Below are 22619 nucleotides of genomic sequence, written 5' to 3' on the forward strand. Positions count from 1 at the left end.
CGCAGGAGGCAAAGTCAGGATGAGGCTGGGCCGCATAAGGAATTTCACAATCGCGGCGCATCGCCGCCTCTGCCCGCCCCTCTCACTCTTCCTTCACAGAGAGGGGCGGGGAGAGGCGGCGATCCGTGCAGCGATTGACGTCAGGAGGGGCAGAGCTGAAGCTGAAAGCTCTGCCCCTTCCAGGAAATGCCGGCAGATTGCGCCCCGGGCGATTTGGGGGCTCTGCAGCCCTCGTTTAGCGGCAGGGATGCGGCGGATTACTTGGGAGCACTGAAGCGAACTATAAGGAAGCTTTTGCCGGCGAGGGCCACAAAATATTGTATCGAGGGCCGCAAATGGCCCGCGGGCGGCGAGTTTGAGACCCCTGATATAAAGCGTTTTCATTTATATGTGTTCTTGCTTCCCCGGTCCCCATTCCTCTCCTGGTTTTGTCCTTTCCACAGGCTGATAGATGGCTTGTTCATTTAATATTATTACTCATAATGTAAGGAGGCTTAATGATCCTGTCAAGAGACGAAAGGCTTTAAATTTTATATAATTGAAACCTAAATTTTTTTTATTTTATTTTTTTTGCTGCTTCATTAATGATTTTGATGTGCAAAGTGTGGAATTGCTTTTGAAAGAGGCTTGTTAGCACTTTGGAATCAAATTTAGAGGAAGGACGCCACTTACTGGAAGCATGAGGAACTTTTCTTGCCTTCACTCATTGGTATTTTAAGAATTTATGTGCCAGGATCTCTCTGCGTTCAATGAAATAGTTTTCACAAGTAGAAAATAGGAGAAATGTGTGACACAAAAGGGGAAAGATGTGTGAAATAGAGCAATTAGGTAACAAATGATCCGTTACTAGATGTTCAAAAATAATTTTGAAGCTCTATTGTCCACTGCATGGGGAACATTCTGAAGAGGAAAATGTATACAAAATTCAGTCACGTAACTTATACACCTCCAGGATTATACTGCACAAAGAAGTTGAATAGAAAAGATCTAAGATAGCCATTCAAAAATCACCTGCCATTTTCACTGCTATTCACTCATCAAAGCTGACTTTTGATTGGCAGCTGTTTGGAATGGAACATCACTTATTTTTGCCTTCTTGTGGGTTACAGTTTAAGATAATGAATCTGTTGAAAGACAAAATTGCCTAAAAGTGACCATACATGGTACAATTTTTCATGGTTTTTTTTCGATTAGATAATTTAGTTCGGTTATTCTGTTAGATCAAATATAAAGATTTTTCTAACATGTCTGATCGGATTTTTATAAAAAAAAAAAGTTTCTTTTCAACTTTCATTCGATTCGATTGTTGTGGTATAAAAATACAGGAAAATTGAACGTTTTTATTGTACCGTGTATGGGTACCATAATGTTGACCCTCACACTCGTGGAGATCCCCACTTACATTTTCTGTTACCTTAATACTGAGTCCTATGGGAGAAAAGCACTTTACAAATTTTATTATTGTATTGTAATACTAATCATCACATTAAAGGTGACCCTGATATTAAAGAGACTCCGTAACAAAAATTGCATCCTGTTTTTTATCATCCTACAAGTTCCAAAAGCTATTCTAATGTGTTCTGGCTTACTGCAGCACGTTTTACTATCATCACCATCTCTGTAATAAATCAACTTATCTCTCTCTTGTCAGACTTGTCAGCCTGTGTCTGGAAGGCTGCCAAGTTCTTCAGTGTTGTGGTACTGTGAAGCATCTCCCCCCTCCTGGCCCCTCTATGCACACTGCCTGTGTATAATGATCTCTTGAGATACAAAAGGAAGAATGTATACAGCCTGCTTGTGTATGAATGTATTTTCTATGTGTGGACATACTGTACATCAACCTACTTCCTGTTTTGGTGGCCATTTTGTTTGTTTATAAACAAACTTTTTAAAACTGTTTTTCACCACTTTTAATGCGGCGAGGAGCGGCGAAATTGTGACAGAGGGTAATAGGAGATGTCCCCTAACGCACTGGTATGTTTACTTTTGTGCGATTTTAACAATACAGATTCTCTTTAAGGAGTAACTGTAGTGAAAAAAACATAATGAATAAAATTGCTTATTGCTTACAATATTAATTTATCGATTGTTTAGTCATTATTTAGTCAGTGTTTGTCCATTGTAAAATCTTTCCTCTCTCTAATTTACATTTTATGCACTGAGGGAGATTCTGCTTGTTTGGCTGTTGGAAAAAGCTGTTATTTCCCACAATGCAATGAGGTTCACAGGCAGTAAATTGTCTCAAGACTACAGTCATGACATCACACTGTGGGAGGGGTTTCACCACAATATCAGCCATATAGACCAACCCCGAGGGACTGAGACTGCTGCTCGGGGCTGGAAGAAGCCCCAGATGAGTAAAAATAGATTTTGATATTTGCATCAGAAGTCCATCAAACTGTCACCTGAAAACAATCTTTTAAGATTGTTTTAGGTTACAATCATTTTAAGTCTCTATTTATCTTAGCCCTGAAGACGAGTCACACTACAGTTATGGCTACTAGTCGCTAAGCAGCTGCTATTAATGGTATTCAATGCAGTTGGTAAAACACATTAGACAGTTGGTGACACATTAGAGCAGCCACAACTATTTGCTGCAGCGTGTCCTTGTTCTTAGCAGCTGCATTGGATAACATTAGTAGCAGCAACTTTGCGTCTTAATAGCCAAGTCTGATAGAAGCAACCAGGGTTGCTAGGATCCTGGGAGTTCCGGGGCACTCCTGGGCACTAGGTGAGTGTTAATGTGTGATGCGAGTGTAGTGGGAAACTGGGTGTCAAGAGAGGAGGCAAATGTACATGAACTTAGTAGCGGTATAACTTAAAGACTTTGGGCTTGTCCAGCGAAATGTCGATTTTCAGCCATGGCACTATCTGAACAGAGTTTGTATGTTTCCCCGTGGGTTTCCCCTGGGCACGCTGCTTTCCTCCCACATCCCAAAATCATACAGATAAGTTAATTGGCTTCCCCCTAAAAATGAGTTCTAGATTATGATGGACACGCTACTATGGTAGGAATTAGAGTGTGAACCACTCTGAGGGTCAGTTAATGACAAGACTGTATACTCTACATATTTCTGTGGAAGATGTCAGTGCTATATAAATACAAAATAATAATAATCTCTCTCCCTCCTGTGGTTAATTAACATACTACACTATATTGGTTCACAGTCTCATCCCACTTCCCCCTCCTTTTTCTTCTTTTTGAGAACTGTGTCAATCTGCAAAACATGTAACTTTTCAATTCAAACCAGCCATCTCCACTTGCTAGAATGGTCCACAGTAGGTTTCACATGGCTGTTTGTGTGGTATTTTTTTCGGGTGTCACTGATTTCTAGCTGCGCCCCGGCTTGGTTCATGTACTTTTATGGTACACCCATTATTTCATCTAACTCGAAATCGGTTCTGCTGCATGGGCAGCATGCCTTATATCAGCATGCCTCATATTTTGTCACTGACACCTCCTTGTTATTATCTGTATGTCATTTAAATAATATGGTTTTTTTTTTTAAGTTTCCATTAGTCTTTGACCCTTACCTTAGGAGGATGTGTGACATGAGAAGTATGTCTGAGCCATGTATAAGGCATAATAAATAGGTAAAACAAGCATGCCACGTAATATTATTATTATTTTACTGTATATAGCGCCATTAAACACCTCCCATCAGTGTCCACCACTGATGAGAGGTGTGCATAGACCACCATGCTTGAAAACTTTTAAAGAGACCCCAAAATCTTCCTTGGGGTCGTCGAATGCAAAATCAAAGTTGAAGTGGGGCAAAGCCAGCAAGAATAAAGTGTGAAGACTGGGATATAGGATCTGAAGGGAAGCTAATAATTACCTGGAAGTCTTACAAGGCCTCCGATGAAGCAGATTTCTTCCTGCCACAAAAAAAATAGGCATCTGACATCCAGGCTCTACCTCTTTCATCTGCACTTTTGGGTAATTTTTCCTGTTCAATCTGAGCATCATCAGTCACTGGTCTTATAGTTCTTCCGTTTTACCACCAGCACTCATTTGGCAAATTACTTTTAGTGTTGAGCTTAAATTTTGCATCAAAATGTGCAAATATGATGCAATATCGTAATACAAAATTCCCACAAATTCATAAATAATTTCACACATAACCATCATATTTTTTAAAAAAATGTAAGAAAAAAAAATCAAACTCGTTAAAATGATACATAAAGGGTGCCCAAAATATTGGCTAGTAGAATACTGGTAAATGTATTATGAAAAGTTCTTACGATAGTAAAATATCAGTAGATGATACCAATATTTTGCTACAGCTAAACCTAACATTATTCTCACACAAATTCCTACCCTCCTCTGATGGCTAAGCCTAACCTCCACCCCCTATGCTTAACCCTAACCAAACCTTTTCTGATGCCTAACCTTAACCCCCATGTCATGCCAAGATGAAATTGCTCCTAGGGCAAGAGTCATAAAATACCCTATTTACATGAAAAAAATGCACAAGAAAATGTAAGCACCCAGGAGTAGCTGATAGTAGAATATTGGTAACATTTACCAATATTCAACTATTTTACAGTGGTAATTCCAGTAAATGTTACCAATGTTTTACTGCAGCTAAATATAACCCCACACTTACACAGAACCATCCTCCCCCCTCCATTGCCTAACCCTATCCCCTGCTACACTGATGACTATCGCTAAACACCACCACCACCCGCTGATGTCTAAACCTAACCACCCCACTGATACTAACCCTACCCCCAACCCCCGATGCCTAACCTTAAACCAACCCTAACATGCCTAACCTTAAACCCTCCTTCCTTGACCTCCCCCACAGCACCGCATATACGCTTCAAAAAACAATTGGGCACCGCACCACTGTCATGGGCACCCATACAAATATGAGCAAATGTTAGAAACACCTTCAATGCCTCCAGTCCCCAAATTTCCCGGGGGAAGGTCAGATAAATAGCTAATATTTATAAGGGTGCCTATGACACCGCTCACATTTCCTGCCCCCCCCCCCCCTTTCACCAAATATATACTGCTCAAAAAAATAAAGGAAACACTTAACACAATGTAAGTCAAAGTTACATAGTTACATAGTTATTTGGGTTGAAAAAAGACATACGTCCATCGAGTTCAACCAGAGAACAAGGAACAACACCAGCCAGATTCCTCATATATCCCTGTTAAACCAGAGGAAGGCGAAAAACCTTTACAAGGCATGGTCCAATTAGCCCCAAAAGGGAAAAAAATTCCTTCCCGAATCCAGATAGCAATTCGATAAAATCCCTGGATCAACATCATTAGGCATTACCTAGTAATTGTAGCCATGGATGTCTTTCAACGCAAGGAAAGCATCTAAGCCCCCTTTAAATGCAGATATACTGTAGAATTTGCCATAACTACTTCCTGTGGCAATGCATTCCACATCTTAATCACTCTTACTGTAAAGAACCCTTTCCTAAATAAATGGCTAAAACGTTTTTTCCTCCATGCACAGATCATGTCCTCTAGTCCTTTGAGAAGGCCTAGGGACTAAAAGCTCATCCACCAAGCTTTTATATTGTCCTCTGGTGTATTTATACATGTTAATTAGATCCCCTCTAAGGCGTCTTTTCTCATCATACTAAGTGTACCCTTTATTTTTTTGAGCAGTAAACATTGCATTTGCCAGCCTCTAGCTCACCTCAACTAGAGAGCCCCTCCAGTATATGTTGCATTTATCAGCCAGAGAGCACCCTCACCCCCAGCTATGGAAAAAATGGTTTGATAAACAAAATGTTAAAACCATTTATATTTAAATGCCTTTGGGTGTCCAGTGTTTTGAGTGCAGTACACTAAGGCTGGTTTCACAGTGGGGCGTTAAAATCCCACGTTACAGCAGCCAGTAACGCAGCCTAACTCACAGCAAGGATAAATCAATGGGCTGTTCACAGTGCCCACGTTGCGTTACATAGTAACGCAGCATGTTTAAAGAAAGTGCTGCATGATGTACGTTATAGTAGGCTAAGCCACGTTAGACTGTTTGCACATGCTCAGTAATGTTGGAGGAGGAGGTCTCCCCTCCTCCTCCGCGCCAGCCACATGGCTAATTAATATTCACTGCACTGTGGTGACTCGTGGTAGGACTGTAGTGTTGTCCGAATCATGAACGAATCGTTCATTTGATCCGGATCTTTTTTCTGAGTCGAATCATCCGGATCATCACAATGAAAGATTCGGTTCACAGTGGATGTCTGTCTGGAAGAAACAGGAACATACAGAATGTACAGTGCAGGGAAAGTCCTGTCCTGCTAGTCATTTCATAAGCAGTTCATGCAGAGTCTTTTTTTAGAAAAGAGTTATCAAAAAATACTTTATTGACACAAAATCTTTAAAAATTCCAGGAATACTCTCAATAGGAAGGCTCCTAGTGAATATACAAAATCTTCCAAAGCAGGAATATAACAACTTAATGCAATACAAAGCAGGCAACGACGCGCTCGTTTCGGGCACGAAGCCCTTCGTCAGGCCCAATGCACAAAGCACTATTAATCCTAGGAAAATTGCATGACAGGAGCATCATGAGACAGGAAAAACATCTGTACCAACCAGACGTATATGGCACAATCCTGAAGGCTGGTGAAGAATCAAAGCAGCTGCTAGATCGGGAGTGCACTCTGGTTGGTACAGATGTTTTTCCTGTCTCGTGATGCTCCTGTCATGCAATTTTCCTAGGATTAATAGATAGTGCTTTGTGCATTGGGCCTGACGAAGGGCTTTGTGCCCGAAACGAGCGTGTCCTTGCCTGCTTTGTATTGCACTAAGTTGTTATATTCCTGCTTTGGAAGATTTTGGGCTCGATTCACAAAGCGGTGATAATCCAGTTAAAGACTTTAGGCGTGATAACCATTTTTATCATGCCTAAACTCAGTTTAGGCATGATAAGTTTAGGCATGATAAGTTTAGGCGTGCTAAGTTTAGGCATGATAAGTTTAGGCATGATAAGTTTAGATAAGTTTAGATCGCGCGCAAAGTCCCGCACGCAAAGCAGCGCCATTAAACTCTATGCAAAGTGCACCAGACTTTGCTAGCGCAAAACTTTTTATCAGCTGTGCACTGCGGTGATAACCCAGTTGGTGCTTAAACTTATCACGCCTAAAAACTTATCACACCTAAACTTATCATGCCTAAACTTATCACACCTAAACTTATCATGCCTAAACAGAGTTTAGGCGTGATAAAGGGCTTTTCACTAGCGTGCTAACTGTTAGCACCGCTTTGTGAATCAGGCCCTTTGTATATTCACTAGGAGCCTTCCTATTGAGAGTATTCCTGGAATTTTTAAAGATTTTGTGTCAATAAAGTATTTTTTAATAACTCTTCTCTAAAAAATACTCTGCATGAACTGCTTATGGCCCTTTCTATATATAAAAAAAGTTTTCGGTGGGCCAAGTGGATGACCCCAAAAAAGGATTAAAAGGTTTTCTTCCTCTCCTATCTAAAAGGAACAAAATCCCAATTATATTATACTGCTAGTCATTTCACCCAGTCTGCTTCCCTAGTAAAATTATTCAAATGATTCGGTTCAAAGATCCAGATCTTTTCAATGATCCGATTCAAATGATCCGAATCCTTAAACAGATCCGGATTTCCTATCACTAACCTGGAGTGGCTGCTTTGAGAACTGCATAACGCGGCTCAATCTGACGTCCAACTTCAACACCACCATGCGTTGTGTAAGGGGCACGTTATGCGACCATAACGTCCTCTAAAACGCAACGTCTTGGTGGGAAAGTAGCCTCAATGGTATTTACTGCACTCTTTTGGCATTGTCTGCCCAAAAAAATGCATTTATCTGAGGAAATAAATATGTATATATACACAGAGAATAGGAATATAGGTATATGCTTTCCTATTTGAGGTTCAGTTGCAGAGCGCAGCCACAACTCAGGAGACGTGCAGTTACCCGTCCCCCCCCCCAATTGTGCAGAGCCTAGCCAAACAGAACTCGAGAGACATCCTGCCTGGGCATCCTGGGTTTACATAACTGTAGGAAATCAGTGTCATCACATAAACCACCAGTAAGTTGGTCACCTCATGACTGACATTCGCCAGCAATGGTGGTCCAGGACACCAAAGAGGAGTCAAATCAGCGTCTTCTCACAGCCTTGCTGGATGGTGAGTTCCGAAAATTTCTGTTCACTCACCACTGCGCTCGGCATTCTCCTCTCCTCCTTCTGCACCCCCTGCTCCCACCTCCCACACTGCGCCTCAGATGGTGACCTGCCCCACCCACTCCAAGAAACAGGTCTGCGCCTAACATTAAAGAGAAACTCCGACCAAGAATTTAACTTTATCCCAATCAGTAGCTGATACCCCCTTTTACATGAGAAATATAATGATTTTCACAAACAGACCATCAGGGGGCGCTGTATGACTGATTTTGTGCTGAAACCCCTCCCACAAGAGGCTCTGGTACCGTACGGTACTCTGGGCAAACTGCCACAATGTAACAGTGTTCACAGACAGGAAATGGCTGTTTAGAGCTGTCTGCAAGGCCAGAACAGCTAGAAACAGCTACATAACCTGCCCACAGTAACAATGTCACCATGTAATACATGTCAGAATGTGAATCTGGGAGAGGAAAGATTTTACAATGAGCAAACACTGCCTAAATCATTTATACATAATTATGGTAAAAATGAAGCACTTTTTTTATTACATTATTTTCACTGGAGTTCCTCTTTAACCACCCCTACCGCAAACCCATGGTAAAACAATGCTACGTTTATAGTAAAAGCGCTAAATATGGTTTATTGAATAAATGCTAAATATCACGAGGCGCCTCTTCTCGTCGCACAGTACCGGCCATGTAGCACCTGAGCTTCGCGCAGCTATAGCAGCAATGCTATAGTCTGTGCCCCGCACACAACTTATTAGTTTGAGTTCCCGCAATCGACGGACCCCAAATTACTTTCCCTTCCAAGTTGCTAAGACGCCACTGGGAATTTCAGCAGCAGCCAAGCTGACCGGTGCCGAAATTAAATAGATGCAATTATCAGGTGCTGCCTGCCATAGGCGCCCATACAAATATTGTTTATAACAGGAAATTTGGGTGCAGAAGTGGCCGCCCACTATGCAAACTGTGCCCACAAATAGCGGGCGGCCCTGGCACTCGCTATTTATCAGGCACCTTCAGCTCCCAAATGTTCTGCTATAAACAATATTTGAGTGGGTGCCTATGCTGGTGCTCAAACTTCCTTCCTCCAAAAGGGATATTTTGCTGTGGTACATTTTAGGACATATCAAGTTCTGTATAAACATTTTATACATTTTAAGAAAACTGACAGCGTATGGTCACCTCTCCCTAGCCACTTTAACCCCTTGGCACCCATGTAGACTGGAATAGTCAGAATGAAGAGCTCTGACCGTGTGGTTTTGCACTCTGAGCTACACCAGCCTGCATGGCATGGTCCATGATATGGGAGGTACTGGAAGATAGGCGGGGCAAAGCCTCTGCCTCTCCCCCCATAATATGGACAAGGAGCTCTTCCCCACCTCCGGTGCCCTGTATAAAATAAGTATACAGAACTTGAAACTCTGTATATAGTAAAGTGTACCACAGTCAAATGTCATTTTACTGAGTTTAAAAAACATTTTCTCTTCAGCTTTTTTAAAAGCTGATTTTCTCAAAAAGTAAAAGGTCTTTTTGAAAGAAAAAAAAAAAACATTTCCGATGTTTCCTCCTTCCAAGCTGGAAGGAGGAAACATCTGAGTTATGTGAAGTGCGATGTGAAAGGCAACTCCGTGACTCTCTCAGAACATAAAGGTGCTGGACTGCTTTTCATGGCATTATCCAGGTTTCCAAATAAGCAAACCCGGGTTCGAACAACAACACTAATTGTAGGCAGCTACAAGAATGCTTTAAAACACCTAAATGTCAATTGTGAAAAGAAATAAACAGTTCCCCTTCGTTAGGTCTAGTGTACTAAGAAAATGGGGATCACCAAACCAATCTTGGAGCTCATCCTCACAGAGTATTGGGTAGACATTAAGCTTTGTAATTGATAAGTACCATCTTTGAGACAAGAACAATGGAATTGGACCAGTCACTATTAGACTCCTCAGCCACCCCAAATTAGGAACTTTTTTTACTTAATTAAACACAGCTTTCCTCTTGCCTTCAGGAATTCTGAATGTCTAATCTTAACATTTACCCCAGCTCTCTATCTTTAAAGAGAATCTGTACTCTAATATTCTTACACTAAAAAGCATACCATTCTATTCCTTATTTTCTCCTGTGCCCCTCTGTGCTGTTTCTGCCACTCTCTGCTGCAATCCTGGCTTGTAATTAACAGTTTTAGGCAATGTTTACAAACAAACTAACCAGCTTGTAATAGGATCACATATACAGCAGTGTGTCAGTCATTCAGATTGTGCAGGGGGCCTGCAGAGGGTGTGTATCACTTCTATTCAATGACAAGCAGCCCTGCACATTCCACACATTCAAAGCCTTAGCCCGACAGACACGACAGAGGAAAGATACATTGATTTATTACAGAGACAGTGTAATTAGGAAAGGCTGCAGTAAGCCCCAGCACATTAGAACAGGCATAGGAACTCATAGGATAGAAGAACTAAGGCTGAAAAAATTGTTACAGAGTCTCTTTAATAAATAAAACTCTCATAGATTGCAACATTTTTCGGGACAAGTTTCCACGTCCAGGCCAGCCTCCACGGAAACGAGAGCAGCACACGTGTAGGAAATGGAGCTTCTTGGCAGTACATCGGTATAGCGGAGGTCGTAGCGTGCCTGAGAGCCAGCCAGTGCCCTACATATGAGGTGATTTCTTTTTTTAACTCTGAGCCAATTTTACTGTATGTCAAGGAATTTGTAAGTGCACATCAATTTTAATATAATAAACGGCTATACAGTTTTACACTATTGGAGGCTTTGTTTGTAGTGAGGTTATATCTGCAAGAGTATTGATCTAAGAGAGGAAGAGGAGTGTGCTTTAGAAGAAAAAGTGATATCTGCATTGCCATTTTGGTGTTGAACAGCCCAGTGTTCCAATGTGCATGCTGACCTACTTATAAGTCTGTGGAACTGGTGAGTCTACCCATCGGGTGTGGTGGCAGTGACTTTGTGTCATATTGAGAGGATCTCTATCAGTACCAGCAAAATTCTGAAGATTGTGGATCATATTGGGACGTATTGCAGTTGTGTAGCGCTACCTTCTTAATTTATAGTGACATTGTTTTTGGATGGAAGGAGGCGAACCAACTTTTACCTGAGAAAACTTTTATGTTCTTTAATGGGTCTGGCTACTGTGTATCACTATCTTCATAATTTGGATATTTGTCATTCAGTCTGGGACTGTTGGTAAAAGAAGGTACTGAAATGAATCAGCATCAGACTTACTGGAAGCCAATATGTACTATTTAATTCCCTAACACTAACCTTCTTCCTTCTAGTACTAACTTTAGCCCTTTACTAACTGAAACCTTCAGTCTCCATTTGATACCTGTAACTTGAAGCTTGTGCCAAAATTAACACTCACTAGCCCTTACTTTTCAACATAACTCATTAAACATACACTAACATTTGCCAAAAACATATATCCTCATCTTACTCTAACAATATCTGTAATCCGCACAGTAATATTACTAACCACACTGGCTCTGCCATTCCCTCAAAACTTCAGGGGATCCAGGTACATCACTGTCTTGACTTAAAATCATTAGGATATTGTAAGGGTTTCAAAAAGCCCTCTTACTAAAAAAAAATCCTAAATACGCATAATAAGCTAGATATCCTTCCATGGCAACAGTCTATTAATGGATGAAAAACGCTTTCTGTTTCTCATTTTTACATTTCTGTGTCACTGTTCAGTAAGTATTGTATTTATGCAGGTAGGACTTTTCCCATCTATAGGTATATAACGTTTTCAAATGCCCGTTCTCAGCAATGACACCAATTTCAGTCCCCTGTTGGAAGACCTGCGGCCCCAGCTGACGTAAACAAAAAAAAGGAAAGAAGTAAACTACTTTAGAAAAATTTGTTGCAACCTTTGCAATGTATATAGGTGAGCTGGAGGGAATTGTTTATGTTGTTACCATGAAAGTACAGTAACACTTTAGAGAAATCTCCAGAGAACATTTGCAAATGAATGAAACATACTTAATAAATGAGACCATCTGGAATAAAGAATGGCAAAGCGATTAATCAGCAGCTCCTGACAAGAGAGTGGGAGAGGAAGGAAAGGATTGTGGATGGTGAAGAGATAAATGGCCAATCCTGTTCCACCGGAGTGCTGTAACTCCTTCAGAGAACTCTTAGCTTAACTCTAGGGCAGTCTCCCATCAGCAGAGGTCCTTGTAGAATCAGATGGGTTAATACGATTATTCTTGCGGTTATCTGTATCCTATTAGCTTTAGATGCGAGAGGTTCATTGAAAAATATGTGTATTTTCTGGGAATCATCTGGACAGGGAATGCTGCTGAAATGAAACTGTAATGTGAAATATTTGGACCACATGGACTGAAATGCCCATCTTATTTGCAGCGAAAGATGTTCGTCTGGAAAGTTCTGGGAAAGGCTCACAGAGGTTTTCCCAATACACAAATCATTGCTGGCTCCTGCTAATCAAGGACGGGAAAGGCATAGGCTTCAGCAAACCATCGCTCAAACGCCTTTTTCCATTCCATTGTAAAATGAGTTGGCAGAGGAACCTCTACATGAACAAGACAAGGAACTGAGCAGACTTATCTCGGCACTCCAAAAATATTTTCATGAGATGCTTTGTGAGCTCTGATTGTCTCTCCTGCTTCCCCATAAATCTCTTTCTGGCTAATGTTAATCATGGGGAAATGCAGTACTTAGCGGCTGAAAAAAGAAGGGATGGTTGTCTGCATAATAAGGGTTAGCGTGGAACCGGTTATTGTAGAAATCTAATCATTGTGGCTATAGAAACAAAGATATAGATCTTACTCTCTGTGAATCTGCACTAAAGACAAAAATGAGTTTTGTTGCTGTAGACCACAGCCAGGACCTGTGATAGCCGCGTCTCTGTTGTAATATGCAGGGCTTCACTCTTCATAGGATCATTCTAAAACTACTGGGTCAGTGGCGTAACTACAAATCATGGGCCACCCAGCAAAACTTTCATTGGGCCCCTGAATGTTTACACCCTTTCCCTTGCCAACCCTTGTGACCTTTACATAGTAATCCTTACACCCATAACAACAAGTGCAGCCACAAAAACACCTGATCTGGAGGATGGATCCTTTTATCAAAGGGAGTGAAGTAGCAGTAGGGCCACCTTACAAATCTCCCCCCCCCCCCCCCCCGCAGTCTTAGTTATGCCCCTGCTTTGGGTTAACACAACGAATAGGGCCAGCACCGCTCAAATGTACCTCCATCTTGCTCTTTACTGTGGGAGAGAGGAAGGTTTGGCCTAGGCAGCCAGCCCTAATTTGAGGTGAAGCATCGCAGTCCACTGAGAGGAATCCCTAAGTCTCTGAATATAAGGTGAGTATGAGAGGATTTGGGAGTGAGGGGACCATTATTTTAGGGAGGATACAGTAAGAGAAAATTATTTATTTGTGAGAACGGTATTTTAATAAACCACCAGTCATTCTCAGTGTTCAATTTGTTTGGACTAAAGGGAACACAGATGAAGAATATGAAAAAAGATGTTTTTATTTGGTGGTTTTTTTTATGTTTAACCACTTCAGGACCACAGTGCTAAACCCCCCTAAAAACCAGGCTATATTTTACTAAAAGGGCCACTGCAGCTTTAAGGGCAAGCTTCAGGGCCGCACAACACAGCACACAAGTGATTTCCCCCCCCTCCCCCTTCCTTTTCTCCCCACCAACAGAGTTCTCTGTTGGTGGGGTCTGATCGCCCCCCAGTTGTTGTGTTTTTTTTTATATATAAATATTTATAGTGTGTTTTTGTTATTAAAAAAAACTGTTTTTGTTGCCTCCCCCAGCTAGCCTCCCACCCTCCCTCCCCCAGCCAGCCTATCACAGCAATCGGCTGTGATAGGCTTCAGCCTATCATTGCCGATCGCGCTTTTGTGCCCAGGGGGACAGCCGTATCACACGGCTGTCCCCAGTACAGCGATGCTGCTGATCGCAGCGCTGCACAGAGTAAATAGACGGCGATCACGCAGTCTAACAGTCTCCCGAGCGGCAATAGCCACTCGGAGACTGAAGGGGGGGCGGAGCTCCGTCCCCCCTCCCCGAGAAGGAGATGCACGCGCATCCTGCGCGCGATCTCCTTCAGTAGCCGGCTCCAGGACCTGATGCCAGTTGGCGTTAGGCGGTCCTGGGGCTGACGCCATGACCACGCCCCCATTGGCGTGATGCAGTCTTCAAGTAGTTAAAGAGAACCGGAGGCGGTTATTAAATCTAAAAAAGGGACACAGAGGCATGTTCCCATCCGCAGGACATCTCTCTCCCCCCCCCCCCCCCCCCTGAATCTGGTGACATTCATAATGTTGATAGACTACAGGAAAGGGGCTTAAGGAATGCCTGCAAAACGCCCCTTCCCCGCCTATCAGAGCTCTCTAACAGGCTCTAATAGGCTCTCAGCTGCCTGGTGTGGCCAATGTGTGGTTGTTATCAGTTGTAGGAAGGAGGAAGATCATTTAAACTCAAACCATTGCACACAGTGCTTCCAGGTGCTCAAAAAAGGCTATTTAAGTGATCTTTTAAATGGAGTAAATTGTATGCATGGCTAGAAGAGAAAACATATTTAATAACTAACTGCACTGACTGATACAGTATAAGTGAAACTTTAATTTTTTCCACCATGGAGTTGACCTTTAAAATTGCCTTTAGTTGATGTTCATGTGTAGCTAACAGTTGCCATTTAAATGATGACAGTAATATGAACATAACCACCTCAAACATCAGAAAGACACCATTCAATTTTACACTTACTGAAGAGTCATAAATCGTACTGTGTGTCTGAAAGAGACAAGAACACATAAATAAAAGAAACAGCTGTACCTCACAGGTGAAGCTTCAAAATGGCAAAAGTTTAGCTCAATTCCCTGTGTCTGCGTGGGTTTCCTCCGGGCAGTGGTGTAGCTAAAGAGCTATGGGCCCCAATGCAAGTTTTACATTGGGGCCCCCCATGCACTCTATACATAAAAATTGATATGATGCACTAAAACCTGCCAATGGCAACTACAGTGTCAGAGGTGTAAGAAGAGGGTGAGGAACAGTTTGTTAATGATTACCACTATTCAAAGTATCTATAGAAGTGATTATTATGAGCACAGGACCAATAGAGAGCTAATAATGCAGTTGAGGGAAGGCCCCTCAGGGCCCCTCTTGCCCAAGGGCCCCGATGCAGTCGCAACCTCTGCACCCCCTATTGCTACGCTCCTGCCTCCAGGAACTCTGATTTTATCCTATATCCCAAAAATTTAGAGATAAGTTAATTGTCTTCCCACTCAAAAAATTGCCCTAGACTATGTTGGACATATGACTGTGGTAGGGAATAGATTGTGAGGAACAGTTAGTGACAAGAAAATGTATAAAATTGATGTGGAAGATGTCAACACTATAGAAATACTAAACAATAAAAATAATCCCAATAAATAGTGGTGTTTTTTTTTTTTTTGCATTTTTGTATGGTGGGTAGAAAACCCCCTTAAGTATTTTTTAATTACTATCCCTCATGGCAATGGTGGTTCATAGTTCAAAAATATGGACCAAGTCACTATGTACATGGAATTTGTATGCTATGACTGTGCATGCATGACTCTCCTGCTGCATTCTGGTGTCCTCTCGTATCCAAAAACTCTTTATTAAGCAATTGGTTTCCCCCTCCCCCAAATGCAGGGTCCTCCACAAGGCTTCCTAGGCAGTTCTCAAGGGCATAGTGGATATCAAGATGGCTGCTTTTTTCTCTGACCCCTCTCCCTTTTCAGCTAATCAAAAAGATCAGCAGGGGAGCCAAAGCTAACTTGCCTTGACACCACACACACACACACACACACACACACACACACACACACACACACACACACACACACACACACACACACACACACACACACACACACACCGTTCTTCCAATCCTTTCTCTCCCCCTCTTCTGCTGAGTAATTAAAGTGCAGGGAGCGCTGTTATATTTACCTAGACCACGCTTTCCTCTTCCTTCAGGCATTTGCGCGCTCTACGCTGCCCCCCAAGGCTCCTGATGATATGACATGCATCGGGAGCCCGATGATCTCAGCATACAACACGCACAAGCCTCAGAAGAAGAGACTCGATGCAGCCTGGACATGGTAAATATATAGCAGCACTCAATGCACTTATACTCTGCACATGCTGGGGGGAGGAGGAGTGGGCTCCTATCGCCCACGGACAGGACCGGTTCTCTCATAAAGCAAGGTAAAACATTTGCATCAGGCGCAGAAATTACAGGGGCAGCATTTTTGTACTGTGTTTACACTAAAAGCATGCAGTCAGAGTAGAAGGAGAACCAATAGGAGAGCGAGGTGAAGAGGTCATCATTGGGGAAAAGGAGCTTGTTGTGCTGTGTGAGAAGTCTAATAGTGAGTGAGAAGGGGGGAGGCAGGAGAGAAGCAGTGTTTCATTTGACTTGCACAGCAGAAGGGTGGCACTGCTGTCCAAACTGAGGAGGAATGGAGTGGGTGAGGGTGAGCAGTTTGTTTATCACAGACTCACAGCAAACCAGTGTGCTATTGCGTTGAGCTGAGCTGCAGCATGTCATGTGAGAACATTAAATTAAGCAGAGTTGGGTGCTGTGCGATCATTTTAAATTGGGGGGCGCATCCTCAAAAGTTTGCCTCAGGCAGCAAAAAGTCAAGAACCGGCCCTGCCCACTGGATAATAATTTCCAGTCCTAAAGGCTACCAAGGTTCACATTAACCACCTTAGCGGTATGGACGAGCTCAGCTCGTCCATTACCGCCAGAGGGTGCCGCTCAGGCCCTGCTGGGCCGATTTTGATCAAATAAAGTGCAGCACACGCAGCCGGCACTTTGCCAGCCGCGTGTGCTGCCTGATCGCCGCCGCTCTGCGGCGATCGGCCGCGAGCAGCGGCAAAAGAGGGTCCCCCCAGCCGCCTGAGCCCTGCGCAGCCGGAACAAATAGTTCCGGCCAGCGCTAAGGGCTGGATCGGAGGCGGCTGACCTCAGGACGTCGGCTGACGTCCATGACGTCACTCCGCTCGTCGCCATGGCGACGAAGTAAGCAAAACACGGAAGGCCGCTCATTGCGGCCTTCCGTGTTACTTTTGGCCGCCGGAGGCGATCAGAAGAGCGCCTCCGGAGCGCCCTCTAGTGGGCTTTCATGCAGCCAACTTTCAGTTGGCTGCATGAAATAGTTTTTTTTTAATTAAAAAAAACCCCTCCCGCAGCCGCCCTGGCGATCTTAATAGAACGCCAGGGTGGTTAAAGCAATAAATCCTCAGGGCCTTTAAAGGGTGTTTGAGGTAAAATAAAAAAAGTTAATCTTTATTTACCTGGGGCTTCTTCCAGCCCCTAGAAGTCTATCTGATCCAACACTGATGTTCTGCTGTCCACCAGGCTGCTGCTGTCCTCTCCAAATGATCGTCGACCCATGCTGAGTCATGAGCTTCTGTGCTGAGTGCCTCTAGTGGTCAACGGCCAGCCACAGGAGCTCGATCTCGAGAGATGCACAGCACACCTGCACAGCTGCAGAATCCCATGACCCAAATTCGTTTGGTGATCATATGAAAGGGACAGCGACAGCCTGGAGGACAGTGGAACCTCAACAATCAGACATACTTCTAGGGGCTGGAAAAAGCCCCAGGTAAGTAAAGTTTAACTTTTTTCTTTTACTTTGGATACCCTTTAAGTGTGTGAATATTTTTTAGTAGGGGCATAAACCGCAAAAAAAAAAAAACAACACACTATTTCCCTTCCGCTGCATTCTAAAATTGGGAAGCGGTTTAGCTGAAAATGTTGGCTATCTGTTATCCATGCTGATTACATAAGCTTTTATTAAATATTAAATGTTGATTTTTTTTTTAATCCACTGTCTATATCTTTCTCTTATTTCTCAGACGGTAATGCTTAATTGGCAAGCTAATGAAAACAACCACCAATTCTCCCATCACAACATGTATCTCAGCAAAATCTACTCACAAGAAAAAGTTTGATTCCAGCTATTTTTATAGAATGAAATCACTGCAAACTCTCTCTCTCTTTCCGTGCCAAGTTCCAAACCAGCAAATGGCCTATCAAATTATAACAGACATCTCAACACCCTAAAGGCATTGTGTGATTAACTTAATTATATCTAATCAACAACTGGTATGCCTTAGCAAAAAATTGTCAATATTGGAAACAGCGCAGGGTTATGTAAATATGATACATATTAGTGTGAATCATGGGAAGGCAGTCTGTGGATTTAACTGAATTGGAAGGAAAATTACTCTGCTTCAAAATAAGGGAAAAAAAATACTTACTTTACATACTTAGGGCCACAAGTTGATGTGGTGTAAGAATTCTCCCTGCAAGAGTCCTGTAAAACAGGTGGGAACAGCTTTGACCGCATATGCTGAAAAGGCTCAGTGACAGTCAAAGGACAATGAAACATGGCTTGATAAGAAAGCCCTGCGTACAATCACTGAGCATTATTTGGAACAACTGTACACTTGATTATTCCTACATCTAACTATTCAGCCAACCATTTGGAATTAGTGCAGGGCATAAAATCATGCAGATACGACTTCAGTTAGAGAAATGTGATCCCAGGGATTTTGACAGTGTACGCCACTGTTGTTGGTGCGAGAAGGGTTGATTTGTGTAGTTCTTTAAAGGGGCACTATAGCAAAAAAATTGTAAAATTTAAAGAGAGTCTGAAGCGAGAATAAATCTCGCTTCAGACCTCATATATAGCAGGGAGACGTGTGCCCCTGCTAAACCGCCGCTATCCCGCGGCTTTACGAGGGTCCCTGTCCCCCCAAATCCCCTCCGTAATGCGGGGGAGCGCTTCCTGGTTGGGGCAGGGCTAACCGCCGCAGCCCTGCCCAACGCGCGTCTGTCAGCGCGTATCTCCGCCTCTCCCCCGCCCCTCTCAGTCTTCCTTCACTGAGAGGGGCGGGGGAGAGGCGGCAATGCGCGGCTGATAGATGCGAATGGAGGCAGGGCTGCAGCCGTTAGCCCTGCCTCCAGGAGCGACCAAGCCTGCGACCAAGTGTCGCAGTGGGGGGTTTGGGGGTGAAGGGACCCCCGTTTAGCGGCGCGTATGCGGTGGTTTAGCAGGGGCACACGTGCCCCTGCTAACTATGAGCTCTGAAGCAAGATTTATTCTCGCTTCAGAGTCTCTTTAAAATATGTGCAAACATAGACAAATAAGAAGTACGTTTTTTCCAGAGTAAAATGAGCCATAAATTACTTCTCTCCTATGTTGCTGTCACTTAGGTATTAGAAATCTGACAGACACGACAGGTTTTTGGATTAGTCAATCTTTTCATAGGGGATTCTCAGCAAGGATTTTATTCTTTATAAAGATATTCCCTAAAAAGGATTTAAGCAATGATGCTGGCCAGCTTCCCTGCCTGCAGCACACAGACAGAGCTACTGCCATTCACTAAGTGCTGATGAAAATAAATAAATCCCTGAGAATCGCCCATGAAGAGATGCACTATTCCAAAACCTGTCACTTCTGTCAGATTTCTACTACCTACTGTAAGTGACAGCAACATAGGAGAAAAGTAATTTATTGCTCATTGTACTCTGGAAAAAAATGTACTTCTTATTTGTATGTGTTTGTATATATTTTACATGTTAAAATTTTTGCCATAGTGCCCCTTTAAAGGGACTCCGAGCTCTGAATAAAAACGAAATTGGTACTCACCTGGGGCTTTCTGCGTCACCACGCGGTGACGACAGACGTGACGTTTAAGGCAACGGAGCCCGACACTCGGGCCCAGTGTCGCCGGAGCCGCCGGGCAGCTATTTCTGGACAGGCTCAGGGAGAAGCGCCAGATGCATGCCGTGGGACCTCCCAACCTACGGTGGGCTGCAGAAAGCCCCAGGTGAGTACCAATTTCGTTTTTATTTAGAGGTCAGAGTCCCTTTAACGTGGAACTAATCTCAGAACTTCCTCTCTGCTCTAAAAGATTAGCTACAGCACGATAACCTTTATGGAGAGAAAAAACTGTCAATACTATTTATGGAAATCCTAAAACTCTGAAGTTTTACTTGGTTGCACTTGTGCAGAAGCACTGAAAGGGTTAAACCCTCGTGTTCACTATATGGAAAGCTGTTTTCGCAGAGCTCTCCTGCAGTCTATTCTCAGTAGCTGATAAGATATGTCCTCATGTGTCAGCAGAGGCACACAGTTGCAATACATATCTAACATTGGGGCGATTCTTTAACGCTTTGCTGATCACCAATGATCAGCAAAGCACTGCTATAATGTATCCCTATGGAGACACTCACACTGCAGCGGTTGCGATCAATCGCAAACGCGCTGCATGCAGCATTTTGGGGGCGATTGCTCTGTGATTCCCATTGTAATGAACGGAAATCACAAGTGCAAATCGTGAGATTTTGCCTGCAAATCGCGGAGCTGAACGCAATCGCGCGCAAAGTGCCGAGTGTGAACCGGCCCTAAGCCCGTTTAAAAGACTCCTGTTGCTAGGATCTTCTTTTCATGCAATACCAAGCAGTCACTAACAAGCTGTTACTGGCTGTTTGTTATGCTGCTTTAATAAAAAAGAAGTTTTACTTTTAAGTGGTGCCGACTACTTCTCTAAACAGCTTGAGCACTGCATCAATGAGTAATGAAAGTAAGCTTTACCACTCAGTTGCATAGATAGCTTTAGATTGTAAGCTCGCAAGGGCAGGGCTCTCACACTTTTGTGTCATGGAATGTTATTAATTTAATTGCTTGCACACTGTTAGACATTTATACATTTTAGTCATCATGTTAAATCAAATTGTAATCAGCAGTGCTGTATCTTGTATCAGTGCTCATACTTGATGTATATCATTGTCTGTATCATTATGCATCCCTTGTCTGTTTTCTTACATTGTACAGCGCCACGGAATATGTTGGCGCTTTATAAATAAATAAATAATAATAATAATAGCTTACTTGGCCTGGAGTATTTGGCTCATTCTGCTCGCTTTTCTGCTACTGTAGCTGCATTTGGGTCCTTTATCTTCCTCCCTATTTATGCCACACAAGTAGCCTCTACGTATTGTACAGGGAGGCTTTTTTTCCTAGGGTTGTAGTGAAACCTTAGTCTCCGGCAGTGAGAATAGTCACAGTTGCAAAGACAGAAGTGGCAACTAGCAAGTTAATCCTGGAAGTGGAGCTAACATCATCCTACCCATCATTGCCTTCCACTCCAAATTATATTGTATTGCAATTCAGCAACCAGTTTTCCATCTGCAGCTGTATTGGAAAATAAATAATCACCTAAACCAGCATCAAATCCACTAGTATTGAAAAGCATTAAGCCCTGACCCTGCTGCCACAAAGACTAATGGACAAAAATACCTTAGATTTGTGGTCCCTAGTAACACCCAGTATGACATGCCTTCCCAGTCTCTACTTAGGTTTGGTTTACATAAAAGGGCTAGTTCACATCATTTAGTGGAGATGGCCGTGCAATCAAAATGCAACTCGTACGATCGCACGTCATCTGCGCTACTATGCGCTGTGTTGCGGATCCCATTCACTACAGTGAATGGATCTGCACTGCATTCGAAAAATGCATGCAGCAGTGCGATAGTGCATCGCATATGATGAGAACGGTCAAAGGGCTGCCTATGCCCTTCTAACGTTCTTGCATGTCGCACATTATACGCGCTGCCTAAATGTGCATAGCAGCGCATATACAGTAGTCTGAACAAGGCCTTAAAGGTGTACATTTCCAGTCCAGTTCAGTCCTGTCCTGTTAGTTTTAGATCAGTTTTCTACAGGTGTACAGTTCCAATCCTGGCAGGTAAAACGATAGAAAACTGATGCAACACTGACAAGACAGAGAATTGTGTAAACACCGCTGCAACCCTCCGGCCCCCTACGGCACGACCAGGTCAGCAAGTCCCACAAAGATACGAAGAAGGAAGGTCCGCACCTGTCCAGGGTTCCAAATCTTTATTTAGGACGTGTCCAATATAGCAAACATGCGTACAGGCATCAAGTCGCTGACATGTTTCGAGCTATACTAGCTCTTAATCATAGCTGGTCAAGTAATGGTAAAACCCCCTATATATAGGGGGACGTTCATGCACCTACACCTATCTACTCCGCCCACAGGGAGGGCAAGATAATCTTAAGAGTGAAGTGGGGAAGTAAATCTCCTCCCACCTGGCTAATGCAAAGGTAAGTATATACATCAAAAGCATCATTAAAATGAATAACAAAATAATATTAAAAACATAAAACGTTAAGGAACAGCGATACATCAAGAAAGTATATAGTTCCTCAAGCGTCCAGGAGCACCAACTAGGCTCAGTATAAAAAACTAGCGTGCCACGGTCCTCACCCCAGTACCCAGGGGCCACAGTCAGCAATCACACGAAAAGGACCGGCACCACTCCAAAGGGTTGTAGCTCTTTCACAGCTTTATTGTGCAAGCATGATAAGCTTATCATGCTTGCACAATAAAGCTGTGAAAGAGCTACAA

General features: G+C 43.0%; 1 long non-coding RNA gene across 1 annotated transcript; it reads left to right on the forward strand.

Moving 5' to 3' along the window:
• The first annotated feature begins 2608 nt into the window (after window positions 1-2608).
• On the forward strand, window positions 2609-18218 carry LOC137522690 (uncharacterized). Its single transcript, XR_011022406.1, has 3 exons — window positions 2609-2731; window positions 10653-10805; window positions 18036-18218. It is a non-coding gene; the product is annotated as an uncharacterized lncRNA (long non-coding RNA).
• Window positions 18219-22619: the final 4401 nt, after the last annotated feature.

Source organism: Hyperolius riggenbachi, chromosome 6 (assembly GCF_040937935.1).
Source record: "Hyperolius riggenbachi isolate aHypRig1 chromosome 6, aHypRig1.pri, whole genome shotgun sequence".
Lineage (NCBI taxonomy): Eukaryota > Metazoa > Chordata > Amphibia > Anura > Hyperoliidae > Hyperolius > Hyperolius riggenbachi.